General features: G+C 33.4%; 1 long non-coding RNA gene across 1 annotated transcript; it reads left to right on the forward strand.

Moving 5' to 3' along the window:
• The first annotated feature begins 13,837 nt into the window (after nt 1-13,837).
• On the forward strand, nt 13,838-19,737 carry LOC138856244 (uncharacterized). The gene is made up of 3 exons (XR_011395374.1): nt 13,838-17,049; nt 17,129-17,487; nt 17,570-19,737. It is a non-coding gene; the product is annotated as an uncharacterized lncRNA (long non-coding RNA).
• Nucleotides 19,738-19,967: the final 230 nt, after the last annotated feature.

Here is a 19,967-nt window from a genome sequence, read left to right on the forward strand (position 1 = left end):
GACGCACTAAGTGAAGTCGTTGATATTGCGAAATGTGCAATAAGTGGCAATAGATGGAAAGGTGGCACCAAAGAATATTGCGCGCTAATTACCCTGGATGTAAAGAATGCATTCAATTCTACGAAATGGGCAAATATCATCAAGGCCCTGTACGAAATACGCGCTCTCCAATACCTTATAAATATTATTATGAGTTATTTTGAGAACAGAAGGCTGCTTTTCGACACAGATGAGGGTACCAAGAGCTAGATTTCTAATAGCTAAGGCAATGAGATCCGTTATACTGTATGCGGCTCCAATATGGATCCAGGCGCTAGACACAAAATCATATGCGAAACCAATAATCACAGTGCATAGGCTTTCTGCAATACGTGTGATAAGTGCTTTCCGAACCGTATCAAGCGACGCTGCGGAAGTATTAGCCAGTATGGTGCCCATTGACATCCAGGAAAATGAATTCGCGCGCTTATACCAGCTATCGGAACCCTCTACAGCAACAAAAAGAGAGGAAAGAACCAAGAGCATTACGGTGTGGCAGCAAGGGTGGCAAACCTCATCCAAAGGACGGTGGACTCACAGACTGATACCAGACATCAGACAGTGGATAGATAGACAGCATGGGGCCCTGGATTTCCACCTGACCCAAATGCTAAGTGGACATGGGTGCTTTAGAAGCTATATTTACAAATTTTGTCATGACTACAGTCCGTACTGTCCGACGTGTACAAAGTGTATTGAAGACTCTGAACATGTTTTTTACCATTGCCCTCGGTTCTCAAGTAGAAGAGAAAATCTGAAAACCACACTTGGCGATAGTTTCTCGGTGGAAAATTTGACAGCACTTATGTGTGAGTCCTCTATTAAATGGAAAGCAGTCAGCGAAGCGTCAGCTTTGATAATGACAAGATTGAGACACTTACAACACATTAGGAGTCAGTTAGTCCGTACCGTAGAGGAGACTTAAATGTCTTCTTCTCTCCCATGAAGTAATACTTTGTCCAGTAGTTCCGTGGGAGAGATTTGGGTTGGGAATAGGTTAGGCTTAGCGGATTAAAGTTCCGCACTTCGGCTTTCGATGCCTGCCTACTATAAAAAAAAAAAATATATATACAGCCGCACACACAAACACACAAGGATTTCTACACAACACACAGTACAAAAATATCTGCCCTCGAAGCGGACGGCCCTTCTCTCAGCGACTTTCGAGCAACAAGCAACGGACTTTCTTAAGGCGCGCGAGTCACTTCGTTTTCTTTCATCGATTTTTTATATAAATTTACACCGTCTCCACTGGTATGGGATCAGGGTGAGTGAGTGCGTTGAAATAATCCTTTTGTAATTATTAAAAAAGAAAAAAATTTTGTGAACTTTTTGAAAAAACAAAAACCATTTATTCCGGATATTAATTTAATCTCAGTGGTGAAAGTGTCAAGTAAGTGCTAGTATTAACAGCGGCCACACTTCAATTATTTTTTTATAGTCATATTTTTATACTACAGTATAAAGTATTTTATACTTAGGTATAGTACTTTCCAAAGAATTTTTTTCGTTTTTTCCATTATTATTTTTTTCTTTTCAATGGTGTCCATTGTAGTACAGAACAAAAATTTAAAATACGCTTGACATCTGTAGCATACTACCATAGGTACTATATGTCTATGTACAAGAGCTGCAAAACTATCGATAGTCAGATCACTCGATAGTTTCGATAGTTAAAAAAGATACTATCAATGGTATCGATAGTTTTTCCCCTTGAAATCTACTTACTTTTCGCGGTTTAAATTAAGAGACCTTGGCTTGTTGACGTTTTGAGCCTTTAGTTCCGTTCTCCTATCCGATATTAGCAATCCAGCCTGGTTAAACATTCTCTTGGCTCTGTTATCGTCATCCAATAGGGATGACGTGATTTTTACAACTCGTGGCGGGCATGTTTGTTTACGGATTTGTCTAAAATTTTGCCAGTGTGTTCAGAAAGGTAGCAGTGCATTTTATCATGACACGTTTCACTTTGATACAACGCTTGGAAATTGTCCAAGATTATTACGCAAATTCACGTTCTCCGAAAATTCACAAATTCACGTTCATCGAAAAATTTTCTCAGATGAGGCCCCTTTCTTGCTTAATGGCTTCGTCAACAAACAAAATTGTCAGTATTGATGCGAGTCAAATCCTAGCAATTGCTCGACGACACTATAGCCGAAACTTCAGCGCTGCACCGGGTCATCGAAAATTTGCATAAACGGGTGGAGATATACAAACGCAGACGTGGTGCTATTTGGCCGACATTTTGTCAAATCATAAATGCCATAAAATTATCTGCATGCAAAAAAACAGAACCCATTTTTACCAAATTGAGTGTTTCATTTCGTTTCAAAAGTAGCAAAATGAATGGAGAAATCTACATTGATTTATTAGAAAGTGGCCTGCCTTAAGCCCAGATCTCAATCCTATCAAGGATCGATCGGGAATGCTATCCGCCAAAATATTTGCATATTCAAAGCAATACGACTGCCTTAAAAAAGCCATAATCGACGAATTGAACAAAACTGGTTGGTCCGCCCACAAAAAAAAAACCAAATTGTGGAATCAATGTTCCGTCGTGTTCAGTTGATGAAGATAACTAAGGGTAGCACCATTTGTTATTAGCTTTTATAAAACTTTTATTTTACAAAATAAATAATATGTATATATGTATATCAAATAGGCTTTTTGCACATATAAATATTTTATAGGGGCCATTAAAGTATAAATGTTTTTAATACTATGTTAAGTATACTTAATACAAACAAAAACTAAAAAGTGGTCCAATTTTTTTAACTGCGCTCCCAATTGACAAGAGTGCACATTAGGATGGATAAAAAAAGCGAATTTTTTTTTTCTAAGAAAGTCTCTCCAAATATGAGCTCTAATTGTAACGGGAAGGTACTAAGGCTTACAGTTTTTTATTTTTTTCTTATTATCAAATATCTCATTTCATAGATTTTGGAATTTAAATTGAATGCTCTTTTCGCAAACATAACCGTTTAAAATATATTAACAGATCAAGTTTGATTATTTAATGCGATTTTTTTTATGAATTTTATAGCTCAATGAAAGAAAAGTTATAAGTCGGAAAACTCATTGTTTTGTAGGAAATTTACTGCTCCACAAAAACAGTCTCTTACAACCAAAAAAAAAAAAATTAAGTAGGTATATGTATATATGATATGCATTGATGTTTGACGATGAATATCTCGTAACTATCTCTCGCTTAATTTAATCGAAAAAATATAAGAGAGCAGAAAATTTTATGTAAGTTAAGTCTTATAATACAGACGCCCGTTCAACTCAAAGCGGTTATAAAAGCTAAATTTTATTATTTGAGTTATTGGTTGCCTTGTATTCAGCTTTCCTACATACAGTTCTTTAGAGAGTCAATAACTTAATATTTAAGCATACTGAGTAACAATAATTAATTTTTAAGCAAATATAAAGGGTGCGCAATTGGACTTTATTTCAATAATAGGTATGTGAAAATCGCTACATAAAAATATTTGCCGCATGAGTTGCTTATTTTGAATCTAAAAACGTTAGAGGAAAGGTGAAAAAAAAACACAGTTAAAAACTTATAATTTTAAATTAAATTTGAAAAGTATTTACCTTTCCACATAACCTACCAATATAAAGCTTACATTACATAGGTATATAGTATTTAGTATATATTTACTTACAGTTTATACTTACAGACTGACTTACATATGTATCAAGAAATATATTTTAATGATTAAAATAAAAGCAGAACGCCCTACTTCAAATAAAAACTTTAACAACGGGATTTTGTGTAAAAGTTAAGCAGGTGGAAGTGAATACATTATGAAGTTGTAAATATTACAGACATATGTTATAACTCACTAGCAGTAATAACACTTAGTTTTGACCCTTTCGAAGTTAATAAATAACTTAATGTCTGTGGATAAGCACACTAAATTTAATAGTATTAGTACATAAATATGTACATATGTATGCACACATATGGCCTTATATATACTCATACATATATACAGGTTGGTTGAAAAGTTTCTGCGCTCGAAATGAAAAAATACTGGTTTTGGTACGAACTTTATTTTTTTTATTCAATATAATCTCCCTTAACTTCAATACACTTATTCCAATGATCCTCCAATAGTTTTATGCCATCCCTATAATAACTTTCCGGAAGCTTTGCAAAATACCCGTCTACGCCTGTAATATCTTCTTCATTCGACGAAAAACGCTTTCCACCTAGAAATTGTTTCAGATTTCTGAAGAGGTAGTAAGCGCTGGGAGCCAAATCTGGTGAATATGGTGGATGCTCAAGCAATTCGTACTTTACTTCGTTGAATCTTGAGCAGGTGCATTGTCTTGATGAAAAATGATTTTTTGTGCTTCAAACCAGGTCTTTTCTCACGAATTTTTTTATGTATCATGTTTTACCTTTACGCAGCTAACCAATCACCAAAACTCCGTTTGCATCCGAACAAACTGATGCCATAGCCTTTTTTGCTGATCTTTTGCTGTGACTTCACCAGCTTTGGAGCTGAACAACCAAGATCCAAGTCTGATCCATAGTTATAAATCGACGAAAGTAAACGGTAATATTCTGCTTAAAACGCTCCAAATTATGCTGAGAAATTTGTTTTCGATCCAGTTTTTGTTGAATCGTTAACGTTCCGCACTAACCAAACAGATTTGTCATATGTAATTCTCCATGTAATATATAAAGTAGTCGTTCGTCTGAGATGCATATGGCATTAGCAATTTCACGCTTAGTCAAACTTGGATCTTCACTAACAATGTTATGAACTTGTTCAATGATTTCTGGTGTAGTTGCGGTTTTTGGTCGTCCTTCGCGTGGATCGTTTTTAACCCTAGTACGATTACGTTTAAATTCACCAGCCCAAAGTCAACTTCTAACAATTGTTCATAAATTTCCTTTGCTTTCAAACCTTTCAAAACAAAGAATCTAATTACTGCGCGATATTAAATTTTTTCCTTACTAAAAAAATACTCTGACACGTCAACAAAGAACTAATTGACAGAATGACTTGTAACTTTGCTTTTGTTCTCACGACAGATGTACCAACTTGAAAATAGAAAAATTTGGAGCTAGTAGTGCTATTTCTTCGTGAGCACTATTCACTTTTCAACCAACCGGTATGTATGTGGATACATAGAGTAAACACAACAAGAAATTCTATGGTCACAGTCGAAATTAAATTTCTTATACGCGTACGTTGATTCGGGAGTGTGTAATATTAAAAAACGTGTAACTATGTGAACTAAATTTGTCCAACGATTTTATATTGCAATTAATATGGACATGGCTATTAATGTTTATACTTTTTCGTATTAGGTATAACTCTTTTACTATTAAGAGTTTGTACGTTAACTCATGCAACTGTTTATTATGATGATGATGTATGCATTACCCTATTAAAAAAGCTATTATGTAGCTGTTTGTAAAATTAATATAATCTTGGAAATATACAACAGTTCGAAATTAGAAGTATAAAAGCACCTATTAAACAAAAATTTAATGTTTAAAAATGACATTAGTTGCACATCGTATGATGCTTTCGTCTCAGCCACGCCAAACTCACCAATTCTCGATGCGCAACAAAGTTGGTGTCTTACTTGTACCAAGTTTGGACAATCTTATGTTTGAAGAACAATTTTCACAACATGAAAAACAAGAGAATGTGAGTACAAAAATGTGATATACACACATTGTGAAAATTTTACACATCTAGCGAGAGCTAGGGTATCTACTCGTTCATTTTAGTTTTATTTAATTTAATTTAGATTTTCTATAATTTTTATATAACTTTAAAAAGAAAGAATTACATTTCACATATATTGCGAAAAAGAATCATTACCTACATTTTCTGTCCTAGCGCTGTCAACTGTTGCTTACAAACCCCAAATAGACTTGTTATTATAATTGCTCAGTTTTATAGATAGTATTCAGAAAAAAACCACTATAAGTGCCAATTCAAACGAATTCAGTTGGTTGTATGTATCAAGAGAAGTCTGTATCTAGCACATTTTCATAATAATAATAATCAGTATGTTAGAGCACTATTTAACAGTTGGAAAAAATAGTATCTACTTGCGGTCCAGGTTTATTGTTAAGATTTTAATAAAAAATACGTAAAACAAGTAAGGAAGGGCTAAGTTCGGATGTAACCGAACATTTTATACTCTCGCAAAGTCAAATGGTATACTCGTTTGAGATTTCTTTGTGGATTGACTGATATTTTCGGTAGAAGGTCAACTATAGGCACTGGGGTCCACATATTTAGTACTTAGGGGTTTGAACAGTTTTAGTTCGATTTAGACAATTTTTGGCCGCAAGGTGACATACTTTAATTGCATTATTCACGCAAAGTTTTACCCCGATATAATCATTGTTACCTGATTTGCATAGTGGAAAGTGAAAGAATCAGATGGAAATGAAAATGGTGTTACATGGGAAGTAAGCGTGGTTGTAGTCCGATTTCGCCCATTTTCGCACTATAACATAGAAACATGAAAAGAACGTTACGCACCGAATTTGGTTGAAATTGGTTTGAGCAGATCTTAAGATATGGGTTTTCACCTAAAAGTGGGTTGTGCCACGCCCACTGTCTAATTTTGAACCCGGTGTCTATAAAGTATCTTATACCATCTCAGAGATAAAATTTAATGTCTCTGGCGTGTTTAGTGCTGGATTTATCGCGCTTTTAGTAGTTTTTAACAGTACCGTTATATGGGGAGTGGGCGGAGTTGCCACCCAATTTCAACTATTTTCACACCGTCAATAGAAGTGCTAAAAACATTTGCTTCTAATGAATTTTGTTATTATAGCATTAGCGGTTTAGGAGATATGCACATTAAACCTATTAGAGGCGGGGCCACGCCCACTTTTTTAAAAAAGGGTTAGCTGCAGATGCCCCTCCCTAATGTGATCCTGTATACCAAATAAGAGTCTTGTATCTTATTGCGGAGCTTAGTTATGGCAAGTTATTTGTTTTTGATTAATGGCATTTTGTGGGCGTGGCAGTGGTCCGATTACGCCCATCTGCAATACCAACCGTCTCACGGTACCAAGAAATATGTCTACCAAGTTTCATAAAGATATCTCAATTTTTACTCAAGTTAGAGCTTGCACGGACGGACGGACGGACAGACGGACGGACGGACAGACAGTCACCCGGATTTCAACTCGTCTCTTCATCCTGATCATTTATATATATATAACCCTATATCTAACTCGATTAGTTTTAGGTGATAAAAACAACCGTTATGTGAACAAAACTATTATACTCTGTAGCAACAGGTTGCGAGATCTGTCAATCGTTTTTGGACAATGAGTAACATTTTTTATATATCATTTATTATATCGATATTATTATACATATTTAGCTTAAAAATTATAAATAAACTTTAAAGATTATGTTATTATATAAATTTGTATATAATATTTCTTTTCTATTAATTAATTTCGTAATTTATTAATTTATATCATATACTTATACAATAATGTCTTATATAATAACAAATTATACATATAATTCAAGATAATAATTCAGAAGAGTTGTCATTTGGAACAATATACGTTGGGCAGAAGCGTACATGCTCTGAAACGTATAGCAAGATAATACGTTCTGAAATTCGCCGTTTTGACAGAAGAGCGTGTACCATTCCAAAGTTGTTCTATGATTACAAAAAATTAGAACTGCTACAAATTAAGAATAGTACATCCATTTGCCTTAGAAAGTTTTCAGGTCGCAACCGAGTTACGGGACAAAATCTATTAAACGGAAACTTTGTTCAAAACTTGATTCAACACGATGATGGTTAGAAGGTTTTGAAAGGCGTTAGATCCTCACCTGGGCACTGGGAAGCTGAGAAGAAAAAGGCAATCGCTATGATTCGCCAATTTGGGCTTCCAACCTTCTTTATCACTTTATCGGCTGCAGAATCTCAGTGGGTTGAGCTTTTGGTCATCCTCTCTAAAACTGTTGATTCTAAAGATATTTCGGAAGAGGAAGCCAACAGTTTAACAACCCAAGATAGATATCGCTTAATTCGGTCAGACGCGATAACTTGTGCTAGATATTTTAACTACCGCTATTGACAAATTCTTAAGCTTTTTAAAAATAAAGCCGGAATTTTTGGAATGCATTTTGTCACAAATTTCTACTGGAGAGTGGAGTTTCAACAGAGAGGTTCCCCGCATGTACATGGCATGTATTGGCTTAATAATTCTCAACCTTCAAGATCCTCAGACATTCCCTGATGTCATTAGTTTTATTGACAATTATATTTCTACCGATGGTTCGATCAGCCACTTAGAAAATTATTTGGGTTATCAAAAGCATAACCACAGTCGGTCTTGTACTAGGGAAATAAGAGGACAACAGTTTTGTCGTTTTGGTATACCATATCCACCAATGCCTTCAACGCAAATACTGTTACCTCTTACAGAAACAAGTCAAAATTCAGAAAGACACAAGGAAAACTTTTTCAAAATTCAAAACGTTTTAAATTCAAATATGACTACAGAAGATATTTCTAATTTAAACGATTTAGAACACTTCCTGTCTGATAGTAGAATAAATATGTCTTTTGATGACTATTTGTTAGCCCTTAGGTCAAGTTTAACAAAACCCAAAATTTTTCCAAAAAGAAAATTACAGGATCGTTTTATAAACGCTTATAATCCTCTGATTTTGGAACTCCATAGTGCAAATATGGATATCCAATATATACTGGATGCATGTGCTTGCTGTTCATATATAATTAATTACATTAACAAGTCTAACAGAGGAATTTCTAGGCTCTTAAATGAAGCTATATCAGAGGTAAATGCTGAAAATTATACTGTTAAGCAAAAACTTAAACATATAGGTCACAAGTTTATATCAGGCACAGAAATATCTGCACAAGAAGCAGTATATTGCTGTATTGGGCTCCATCTTTCGGAAGCAAGTAATGCAGAAATATTTATAAATACCTCTCGACCTGAGGAACGTGTTCGAATAGACCCAGAGCGGAACTTCAGAACCTTCCTTCCGGTTCGATTGAAATATTCGTAGCCGGTATTCTAGACCGTTATGTTCAAAGATCCGATCAGTTAGAAACTCTTTGTTTAGCTGATTTTGCATCTAGGTACAAGTATAAATATTTTAAATCTAGTAGAAGAGCACAAGACAGTGATCATGAAGAAATAGAGAGGATAGCCGATAATACCAGAAAGCGGGGTTGTCATGCCTCTTAAAGACGGTAGCGGTTTTTTAAAAAACGAACTAAACCTTGTATAATTCGATATTGGAGGTTTAACCCAGATTTGACCAGAGTCGAGTATTTCCGCGAAGTGGTAATGCTTTTATCCATGTCGGAATGAACAGCAAGATCTCATTGAAAACGATAATGAGCAGACTTGCATAACACATCGTATTCTAATTGAGGAAAATCAAAGAGAATATGATGCTTTTGAGCAAAGAGAACTTGAAAATGTTCTACAAAGTCTTTATAATGAAATAGACTTAGGGGAAGGTGCTCAAAATGAACTAACTATCGTGGAAAATGAGTTCAGAGTGTTGGCACTTCCAGAAATAAACCCAAATATAAATTTGCTGGACTTGCATGGTGAAGATTCAACAGATAATGGCACTGAATCCGATTGCAATATTACACTTATTAAACTACCCCCTTTATTTCCAGTTGAGGAATTATTTTCTTTAGTTAAAAGTCTAAACACTAAGCAAAGAACCTACTTGACTCATTTGATGCACCAGCTAAAAATAAATCGCCTATTTTATGATGACAAATGAGGACATATCACTCATTGAAACTCGAGCACTTAATTTCGAGGAAGTTCCCGTGCATGCCATACATTTATTTTGGTCCAATGAAGAGACAAATAATTTCAATGCCCTTCAGCTCAGTCGAATCCCAACTGAAGCTATCCTTTCAACTGCAAAAGCCTCAGTTAAAGAAACTGGTATAAGTGAAAATGACAATATTTAGGAAAGAGTTAAACTTTTAAAAATTTCTGAAATGCAGGGACTGCCCTATGAATTGACACTAACAACGTCCGCCAAATATGTGATTAATGGGGCAGCTGGACGACTTATGCAAATTGATGTCCATTGTTCTTTTCCAACAATTCTGTAGATAAAATTCCTCTTTATTCACCATAGGAAATTTTATTCCTTCTAACAAGTTTTTTGAATCGGATCCTGGTATTTAGGGAACTGAGGAAATTGAACACAAATTAAGCTCTGACAACAAGTCTCAATTTTATGATTTCGCGAAAATCAGGACATCAAATTTTATTCCATAATGTTCAGAGTCTTCACGCTCACATTAATGATGCAAAAAGCGACTGTTTGATGCTATCTTCAGATATTTTATGTTTTGTAGAAACTTGGAGTTATCCTTGCGAAATTTTTGATATGCCAAGATTTACTTAATACAATTAACGAGCTGAGGATAGATAGCACGGAAACAAGCAACAGAAATAAACGGGACATTATAATATATGCAAAGCTCTATTGAATCAAAGGCTAAGTAAAGTAAATTTATTTAGGCCGCAAAGTTTTAAAAGCGGTTTTGTTTAAATGTTTCAGTATTAATATTCTGATTCTATACAGAAATTCTGCTTTCTCTATCAGACATTTAATTGTAGAACTTCAGGAAGTCCCCACTTTGTATAATATCTACAGGGACTACTATAGGAAATCTGCTCCAAGAAAAAAACTTTAGTTCCCTGCCGGTAGAATATTCAACTATACCTGCCGGTACACAAATTGATTAGGCATTTTCAAACATAGATCCTTCCCATGTTAATGCAATTTTTTTTGAGACAGTACACAACTATCATGACAGTATTTGTGTCTCTATTTCGAACTAAAGTTTTCAGACTTAGTGCAATAGTTCTTCATTTTTTTTTTCAAATATAATCGAGTTAGAATGGTATAAGAATTTTGACAGTAGTTTTTAAGGCAATTTTAAGAAAAATATGTAAATAATGTAATTAAGAAATTATAAATTATATGCATAATTTGTTATTATATAAGACATTATTGTATAAGTATATGACATAAATTAATAAATTACGAAATTAATTAATAGAAAAGAAATATTATATACAAATTTATATAATAACATAATCTTTAAAGTTTATTTATAATTTTTAAGCTAAATATGTATAATAATATCGATATAATAAATGATATATAAAAAATGTTACTCATTGTCCAAAAACGATTTCTTTTGATACTCCTCAATACAGTTGTAATGCATTCTTTTGTATATACAATCAATTATAAGCGTATACAAAAAACACAAGAACGATTTCGCATAATTTGAGTAAATTTAGTTAACAGATTGCTCTAATTAATTCCACTGTGAATGTAAATAACGGAGGCAACATTTCCTACTTCTCATTATTAACATATATAAAGAAATCTCAAACACTATACCATTTAACTTTGCGATACCCACAAATGTTCGGTTATATTCGAACTTAGTCTTCCTTACTTGTCAATAATTTTTCATTAAGTAAAGCTTAAAGCTAAAATCCAACTATTAAAAATAGTTTACCTATTTATAAATAAGTGTATCCGACTGTGATTTAAAGTTATTTTAAGAATATTTCAAATATATTCAAGTTAATTTTTTAATTACTACAACCCTGCGTTGTAAGAGATTGCTCTCTCACTCGCAGCTCACTGGAAAAAATCTAATTTTCACGGATATCCTACCGTACGGTCTGTTGAAGCGGACGGTAGAAGCGGTGGTGACTGATCATTTACATTGCGCTCTCATAAGATAGGTCGTATCAGCTGATTCGGTCCACGGTTTTGCGTCGGTGACTGTTTGTGCCATTAGTCTTATTTTATATGTAAGCAATATGTGACTTTACTTCCATAGTAATATATAATTGTAAATAAATATGTATATGCATTGGTATATTTGTGAATGTGAACTACACAAAATAACTTCTAAAAAAACAACTTTCTTCTTTTTACTGACTTGACACGTAAATATCCATATTTCGTACCATTTTATTAGCCGTCTAATAGTTAAGGATTAAAGACGAATATATGTAAACGCAACTCATGCAAGGAAGCACATAATATTAAAAGTCCTTGCGTGCAGCATGTTTAAGCGTATATAATGTTATATGTACTATGTATATGAACAGAGGCATGTGTATAAGTTTTCTTTATGTATAATAAAAATGAGAACCAATATTTTCATTGCCATTTAAATTAGGCCAATAATTCTTTTAAGGCACCACCTGCCTTTCGATTAATACTACACAGATATATTCACATTCATATATACTTCTTATCAATATGTGTATTGCAAACTAGAATTATCTATATACACATATATGTAAGTATCTGAAGTCAAATCGACTAGTTATATACTACTTTTCATCCTGAAATTTGGCCGGTTATTACCAGTTCACTATATCGGTTAATAAATGTGGGATGTTTACGTGTTTTATTGAATTACTGATACCAATTTCTAATTGTTAAGCTAGCAGGGTTACGCTTGAATATTTTTTATATTATTTACATAGATACGTCTATGGTTACCCATACTACGTTTTTATTTAAATACATACATATATGCATTTCCTGCGAGTGAACTATACAAATTTATAGGTAGATATTCGCGAAAGTAGCTATTAAATACGACAACAACCGTACTGAGAAAGTAAATAATCACACCCACAATGATATCCTGCACATGGTTCATATTGAGAAAAGCGTATATATGTATACCATATAACTGAAATTACACTCGGCGATGAGTTCAGCGAGAGTGCTATAATTTTTAGCTCGCTCTGTTATTGTTTTTTTAAGTTATTTGCGTTGCCGCATGAATTCAGAATATAACAGAAATATTGGAATTTTCGAAACAAAAAAATAATGTTTTTATTTTTCGCCTATTTTTAGTTCTGTTATTTTTTTTTAAGATATACAGGATTGTTGTCTAATTATTACTTAGTTTTAAATTATGTACTTAGTTTTTTTGGAAAGCATTTTCAAAAAGTGGCAGCATATGTTCAGCGAACTTGGTTCCCTACAATTTTCGCGTGTCTCCTTGTCCCTTGACGTATGCTCTCGTTGGCTATCACACACATAAATTTTTCAGTTTAGTCTGATTTTAGTTGTGCGTGTTTCTTGTTGTGTTACTATTTGATGATCCTGATTTTGCTTGTGAACTGTTATTATTTTATAAAAAATGCGTTCAAATATTATATATTTCAATTACAGAAATAAAAGCAGTCAATTTAAAAATTATTTTACGTAAAAAAATAAATTATATTCATATAACTGTTGTATACAAATTAAAGCATATTGAATAACTATATACTTTATATATACATATATATGTCAATATACTGTAAGTGAATTAGCAAAATAAGTGCAATTCGCAGTGATGCAATGAAAATATATGAAAAAGTCAACTGAAAATTTAATATGACGTGTAGAAATGTGCTTTATATCTGTGCTTTTCCATAATGCACTATGGAAATGTTATACTTCTGTGATCCGCCGAAGACAATGTATGGACATTTAGTAACAAAAATTGACATTTATTTATTATGTATAAATATATATTATTTTGTTACTATTGGATTGCAAATTTTATTATGATTGCAAAATTGAAAGACGTGCTTAATGACATGGTTTTTAGCAGTAGCAGAAAATATTGTAATGACGGAAGGTAGAAACAGATGGTATTTTTTAACATTGAATTCTATGAAGGGATTCGGTATGTCACATACAGCTGAAGCAGAATGTAGGTCGAAATCTTTATATCTTTTTATACTTTCTGAAATACGCAGAATCGTTTTAGAAAACTTTTTGGCACCCTCTCACTTCAAAGGGATTTTTTAATCACATTTTCGGGGGTAATAATTATGCATATATTCATTATGTTACATTCATACATATTTACTAGTTATGTGCACAAATACTCAACAGAATTTCATTTTTATTAAACAATTTTTCATTAATACTGAATATACATAATAGCAATAATTTGAAAAAAGTCAATTGTATTACGGTTCTGTATAAATATTAAGCAGAATAAATCAATATAATTTCTGTTTTCTTACACCCTTCCATCTGAGTGGATTACAGCATTTAAAAGTCCCATGATATTTGTGAAATGTTCAAATATCAACGTCAAAACTCACAAGGTTAAAAACACATATTTTAATTTATATTATACTGCACAGTGCAATAACATTTTTTGGAGGCAAACAAAAACTATTTGGAATGAAAAGTTTTGCTATTCATTTCAGATCTAGTGGGTTTCAATCTTTTGTTTAAAAATCTGAAAATTATTAAAATATTGAGTTAAGTTTGACAGAATTCTTGAACCAATCATTACGCAAAAAAGGAAGGGCTAAGTTCGGGTGTAATCAAACATTTTATACTCTCGTAGTTAGCAAGGAAGGGAAATTTTTCCACACCTTAGCAAATTTAATCGAACGTATAATCTTGGATATACTATAGTTTGGTAACGAAAATGTGTAAAATCGGTCCATTAATAACCTCAGCTATAATACAGCTATGACTCATATCATACAAGTATATAAATTATTTAGAAGCCAAATATGATTGTAATCCTTTTACGGTGTTATCGAATATCGAATATTGAATTCACATGAGATATTTTTATACTCTCACAACATGTTGCAACAAAGTATTTTTGTTTATCTAACGGCTGTGTATAACTCCTAGAACTAATCGATATAGATATAGAGTTATACATATACTTATATGTATATACCATATGTATATGACCAGGATGACGACAGGAGTTGAAATCCTGATGAAACTTGGCACAGGTACAAAAGGGTGCAATACGAAGGTTGGTATTATAGATAGACGGAGACGAATAATTTTTACGCTACATAATACCGTTAAAATCCTCCCCATAGAACAGTTCTGCTGAATACTGCTAAAAGTACATAACTCACTAAATAAATAAGTCAGAAGCATTAAATTTCACACTCAAGATGGTTCGATAGGCCTCATATGAAACGGTGTCAAAATTGGGAAAAGGGTGTGGCTTTGTCTTTTTTTGGGTGAAATCCTATAACTCGGGAACTGCTTGCTTAACTTCAAACCTAACATTATTCTGACTATTCTTATGTTACATTGTGCCGAAATCGGATTACAACCACACCTATTTCCTATAGATGACAACTTCTGATTTCTTATGATTCTTTTACTTTAAAGTATTTAAATCAAGCACCAGTACAGCTCTAGGAATAAAAGCTTGCACAGATAAATATTAAAAATTTATAAAATCGGGTCAATACTTTCTCTACTCTCATACACCCAATTTAAAGTTTTTCGAACTTCCAGTTTACCTTAAACCGCATGTACCGGTCAATATGTGAGTTATCTTACTGAAATTCAATGTGTCTTTGTGCCTAAAATGGACTAGATGGGATGAATACTTTCCTAGCGCACATGTACTTAATATAAATATTTTCAAACATTCGGTTGACTTTATACCGTATAATCGGTCAAAGACGTTGCTTAATGAAACTCATTGAGGTTATTTTTTTAAATTATGTGTCGTGATGCTAAAAATGAATAAAAAAACTTCCGATTGGCTTTATACCATATGCATCGGTCAATAAGTAAGATATTGTAACGGATTTCTCAATAAATCATCTACCTTTAACTCAACCTTCAGTTCAATCACTGAAGTGCTAAACAAAAGTCCCAATACAATGGCTATATACTTTACTTTATTTCTAGTTCCCTAAGCGTAACGCTTTATTACTCATTATCCGAGCTTACAACTTCTTACTTGCATCTCATTTGCTCTTTACACGGCAGACGCAGTGTCTGCTGCACAATCCAGCAGCCCTTATATGATAGATCGTTGCCAAAACATCGCCACTCGAACATCCTGGCGACTACAAATTTCGTTGCCTGGGTGATTATTACAAATTATCGATACTCTGTTATGTTCTGGTATCGTTTTCATCATCCAGCCCTCTACCTAAGTCTGATCGTCGTGATTGGATATATTTGCGGTACCAACCGTTATCAAAATTTACTCTTGCCGGAATATGCTCCGTTGTTTCATGTACAACTGATAAGCCATAAGGACCAAGGATATACGTGTATTAGAATATTTTTGATATTTGACTACCACTTTCCGTAAAATTTCTTCCAAGTTTTGTTAAATCGTTCTACCATCCCATCGGACTGCGAATGTAATGCAGTTGTACAAGTATGTGCTTTCCCAGTACCCAGTTTCTTATTCATCTCCTAAATTAAAGCATCGTTCGAAATTTCTTTCTTAGCCAAAACGTAATTCTATGGAACACGTCGTTATCCGCCCTTGATAAGGAATTCGATATACCTCTGACAATTTGCTGAAACAATCTTTGACTACCAATATACACGCCTCCTGCTTTTCCAACCGAGAGGACACCTGTGGTGATATGCTGTCTGGATCATTCTTATAAATTTTCGGTTTTCTGTTTTGTACTGGCATTCGTGTTCGGCACAATATCGTAGCGAAACATGTATTCGAGTATAATTTAGTAATCTAAAAACTTAATGGAAATAGGTCAGACCTTACCTAACATCATTATAAAGTAATTTCCAACGTTCCAGCTGATTTTGAAGCTGGTATAGGGGTTCCCGATTTGATATTTGACTTTAATCTGTTTATGCTTTACAATAGAATAAAACTAATAGTGTTTAAGGATTAGATAAGGAGGATGATATGTTAGAAAAGGTCTTAGCCACCGCTTTCAACCAATGTACGTCATTAACAGGAAATCGCCTCTTTGGTGGAACGCTAACCATAAGAACCTCAGAACCCACTTAAGAAAAGCTTTCAATGAAAGGTATAGGACCAAAGTTTGGGAGCCTTACAAAGACACCTTAAAGCAGTACAAAAGAGCAGTTAGGAAAGCAAAAGCAGACTCATGGCAATCTTTCTGCACATCGCTATAAAGCTGCAAAGAATCCACAAGACTGAGTAAGATTTGTGCCAAGGAACTTATGATAATATCTTTTTTAAAGACGAACTCATGAAAACGAACTTCCCTGATAATTAGCAAACCGCAGTGGAGGTACAACCAGAACTACTTGCCAATACAGCAAACCAATCCGACCGCATAGTAAGTAAAAAGAAGATCATATACACTATGGGATTATTCCCATAATGATGCAGAAGCTAAAGGAACGAATGGATTCAAGGGTCGAGAATATATATATGGCCAGCATCCAACTATTTTACATACCGAGAAGCTGAAAAATAGTCAAAGTGGTGTTCCTACCAAAACCAGGTGGAAGAAGACACGAAAGCACAAAAGACTTAAAGGGTCGATCAATCGAAACTGCCCTAGACAAAGTGTTTAACGTTATTGGAAAGTCAGTATGTTGATTCACAGGAGCCAAAAAATTTAAAAATCGCGTATGTTGGAAATATTTAATGGTTCATTCCGAACAACTTGGCCTAAGAGAATATATATTTAATTTCTTCATAATTTTTTCAGATATCCGAATAAATTTCAATGCATAGGTGCATTTTGATATTCTATTGATCATTTGTCGGAATCGGCTAGATCGGACAAATATTTATCACATATCACCCATACAACTGATTATTCAGTTATTTTATTTTCCGGTTGCCTGCCTTTAATTAAAAAGCTAAGAGCACATTATTTTGCAGAACTGTTTTCTAATACATACATACTTAGCAATGACAGTGAAATTAAACAAAATCGGACAACTATATCACATATCTCCCAAACAACCAATTATTCAGATTTTCCTAGTATACTGCCTTCCAATTATAAAGATAAGAGCTCGTAATTTTGCAGAATAGTCCTCTAATACATACTTAACAGTGACAGTAAAAATAAAGAAAATCGGACAAATATAATATAATATATATCTCCCATACAAAAAAGCATAAAATAAGATTTAAGTGTATTTTCATAATAATTCTTTTTGTTAAATATATACATATATCTCAACTAAAACTCGCCAAGACAAGAAAAACGTCGTCTGTCTTTTCTGAATAACCGGTTGTATAGAAAAAAATCTACCCGCTCTAATGTATACCGCTGTCATTAGACTAATTCTATCTCATGGGGCACTAGTTTGGTGACCAGCATTAAATAGACATTATAATATTAGAAAATTAAACGGTTTGTATTCCGTAGCTTGTACAGGGGCTATTAAGCCAAGTCCGACCGAGACGCTTAATATACAATACTTCTGCTATTAGAATAAGGAAATTAAGAGGTTAGAGTCGAATTGATTACTTGCATAGCCAGCTAGGTCAAGAAAAAGACTATACAGACTAAAAGATACCATAACGGGGCACGGCCCTTTTGGAGACCATTCGCTAAAAATGGGCCTTCGTTATAACGATACACATTATCACAGCAGAAGCAAATACGGAAAGGGTTTTCCATTTTCTCTGTGAATGTCCAGCTCTATCACAAACCCGACACAAAATTCTTGGAACCCATCAGGCACAAAACGCATAACGGATATAAGTCGTTTCATTGAGAGCACCAATTGGTTTGAGGACAACAATGAAACGGAATAGCAAGATTATAAAGTCCTACGATAGTGGACCAAAATAGCGCATCCAGCGTTAATTGACTCTAAGCTGGCAGTACTCCTACCTACCTTATAATGCACACATATTTTAATAAAAAAAATAGCGGAATAGCTGCAGTGCTACCTATATATATATAATGCATAATAGCTCACAAATATTTTCGAAGCATTGCACAGAACAATGCAAGATTTAAACGGCAGCGATACTATTACAATCGTTCTTATGGTGAACTGTTACATTTATTTGATAAATATGCGCGCACAATTGCAAATGGATTCACTAGCAAAAATATATTCCATGTAATTGCTAGATACTGGATGTGGTAGAACAGAACTGCAACCAAATACGCAATGCATAAAATTGCCAGACAATTGCTGCAATGCTGTTCACGACAAAAATTTATTAATTGAGACTATTTTTGGCCACAAATGTAGATGTTGACGAAATTAATTTCCAGGTGCAACAGTTGTTGCCAAGGGATCTGATGTATTTAAAACCAATCGCTACTATTGTTGATAAAAATGAAAACGTAAATTTCCAATCCTGTTGCCACGATTTCCTACAGTTCTCCATTGCAGTATGGGGGTCTATTTGAGCTCGACCAAAAATAATATTCAACCATAAATATAATTGTTAAAAATTATCAAACTTAGCTACCTTCTTAATTTTCTTAAATGTTATCAACAGATAGCGACTCAAGGAAAATTTGTATCAATCATTTTCAAACTTTGTAGTCATGTTCAAATTTTAGCCACGTGGATTTTTATACCGCCTATAACGTTTTCGTTTTTATTCATAGATACCATTTTACTGTATTGAATACTTGTAGTTTGACCGAGGACTCCAGTCATATAGTAGTGTAATATAAATATATAATATGTATGTAAATATTGTTGACACGAAATAAATAAATTAATGAAACTAAGTGAGTATATGATCTATACAAGTAATATAATGTAAGGTAAGGTATGTACAATATATATGTAGTTTTTCTACACCGTTTATGAGTTAATGAAATACCAATAATACCATAATTACTCAGGTAACATTTTTATACCTTCGCAACATGTTGCTACAGAGTATCATAGTTTTCTGTACATAACCCTCTATTAGAGAGGCGCACAGTAGAAGAAATTACCATTCTGGCGGCGCTTTGTTAATAACTTAAACTTCGAAAAAAATAGTAAATTTTAAGTCTAATGTTACTTATAAAATTAATTATTATTAACAAATACTTAATCAATAAATTGCGATAATTTTCTTAATTTTTTTAAATGTTTTTTTCTAATTTTTTATATACAAAATATATGAAAAAAATA

The sequence above is a fragment of the Bactrocera oleae genome, chromosome 3 (genome assembly GCF_042242935.1).
Source record: "Bactrocera oleae isolate idBacOlea1 chromosome 3, idBacOlea1, whole genome shotgun sequence".
Taxonomy (NCBI): Eukaryota; Metazoa; Arthropoda; class Insecta; order Diptera; family Tephritidae; genus Bactrocera; species Bactrocera oleae.